Source organism: Euprymna scolopes, chromosome 24 (assembly GCF_053919585.1).
Source record: "Euprymna scolopes isolate OS-2025 chromosome 24, ASM5391958v1, whole genome shotgun sequence".
Lineage (NCBI taxonomy): Eukaryota > Metazoa > Mollusca > Cephalopoda > Sepiida > Sepiolidae > Euprymna > Euprymna scolopes.
The window spans coordinates 21,082,923-21,085,075 of record NC_136505.1 but is presented as its reverse complement, the minus strand read 5'-3'; the positions used below and the strand labels follow the sequence as shown (position 1 = coordinate 21,085,075).

At 35.9% G+C, this 2,153-nt stretch overlaps 1 pseudogene; it reads right to left on the bottom strand.

Moving 5' to 3' along the window:
• Positions 1-1,480: 1,480 nt before the first annotated feature.
• On the bottom strand, positions 1,481-1,599 carry LOC145246907 (5S ribosomal RNA; annotated as a pseudogene).
• Between the last annotated feature and the right edge of the window lie 554 nt (positions 1,600-2,153).

Sequence of the window (2,153 nt, the reverse complement as noted above, 5' to 3'; positions counted from 1 at the left end):
AGACCGTTCTGTGCGCACAGATAAATAACATACACACACACACATATATATATATATATGATGAGAAATATGGAAATAGTATTCCGACAAAATAGAGAAGTAAAAAGGAACAAACCGTATTATGTGTTCATCAACGTTTCGTCTTTATTTAGGAAGTCTCGAAATAAAGACGAAACGTTGATGAACACATAATACGGTTTGTTCCTTTTTATTTCTCTCTCTCTCATATATATATATATATATATATATATATATATATGGTGTATGATGATTGCAACGTCTTGTCAGACGAGTGCCACTCCCTCAGACATTTAAAATCCATGAGCCCAAATGCCTGAGGGAGTATCTATACAAAGATGATGTTACAAAGTCTTAGCTTTGTACGACAGCTAAGTCTCTCTCTCGGTTCAAAATGTTGAGATCCAGCAACAAGCAAGAGCAAGATAGCCAGCAACAAATTAAACTGCAGACCAGCTTAATGCGGGTACTGGTCTCCTGCTTTATGGTTTTTTTAAATCAGAAATTTGCTTCACCTAGAAAGGTTGCCTTCACCACGGCTTACGGGAGCCCTCTCCACCCCAATACACATATACACACACACAAATATACACGGTGCTAGTTGGCCGTTGACCCAGAAAAAGAGTTCATTCGCCCCTTTGGAAGGTCTTGTTTTTAATCCTCCAGGGAGACTAGCCGCCCTCCTCACCAAACAAGTCTGGTGGGGGAACCAGTTTAGTCGCCGGTGACCCGACCATGAGGCAGGTAGTACTGGGTTACATATATATATATATATATATATATATATACACATACATACATACACTAGCCTGTTGTAAAATACGCTTAAATATGATATTTTGATTGATGCAGATTATGTAATTATAATTATATTATATTGAACCCAATATATAATGATGTAAAAAAAAAAAGAAAAAAAAAATGACCCGCGTGCCACCACCATGACTGAGCTATGAAGAAATGTTTGCTGCAAGGTTAAAAATTAAAACATGGACCAAAAGCTATTGCGTGACGCATGCATATCTGTAATGCCGTCCTTTGACTTTCACCTGGTAAATTCCATTTTTTCAATTTTCACACTTTTGCAGCAATTTTACCCGGCTAAAACCCAAATACAAAGTTTAGCATGCGTTTGAATACCCTATATATTAAGTGTCATGTCTGTAGACCAAAAACTGACGGAGATGTTTGGTAGGCAAAATTTTTTAAACAAATATATATATATATATATATAAATAAATAGAAAGAGGTTTGTGTTTACTATAGCCTTTTCATGCAAATATTGTGTGTGTGAGTATGTGAAACGGCACAAACTATTTGAGTTTAACCGGCTTCCTCCAATGAGGAAGTTCCATGGGAGTATAAAATTCACAAGTGATCCCCAGTTACATGTATATCCCTGTTAAGGGAGATGACGATGTTAGGTTTTTACAACTCTTGCTGTGAGGTGTTGACGTCTTCCTACATACAGCACCCGGAATTCCCAAATTGGTCACCCATTTTAGTAATGGCCAGGCTCAACGTTGCTTAACTTTGGTGATCTGATGGGAACCAGCGTGTCAATGAGATTATGCGGTATATTATATAATAATATAAATATTGCGCAAGTATAAATCATGTAGAATATCTGCATGAATATAATTACACGTAATAGTTAACTAAAAATGATCATCCCATAAGAGAACTGAAAAAATAAATAGGGAATTAATTAAAATGAATGTTGAAAAGAATATCCCAATTAGCTAGATCTTTTGCAGATGAATGCAATTCCACGACTGATATAAGAAAGTTGTATTTTCTTTTGAAATAAATAGAAAAAAGTGTTTTTAATATATTAATACACACAAAAAAAACAAAACAAATTATATATATATACTAGCAAAAGTACCCGTCGTTGACTGGGTTCAAAAATAGCCTACAGAAAATGGACTCTGATTTATGAAAGTACTAGCGAGGGGTACCCAGCGTTGCCCGGGTGTTTTTCGGGGTATGTGAAAAAAACCCGAAGCCTTCACGACGCGCAGTTGGAAAATAGTAAAGTGTTTAAAAAGAAAACTTCTTTGAAAGAAGCCTTTTGTGGACATCGAGGAAAAGCGAACATACATACAAACACACATACATACATACATTTTCGC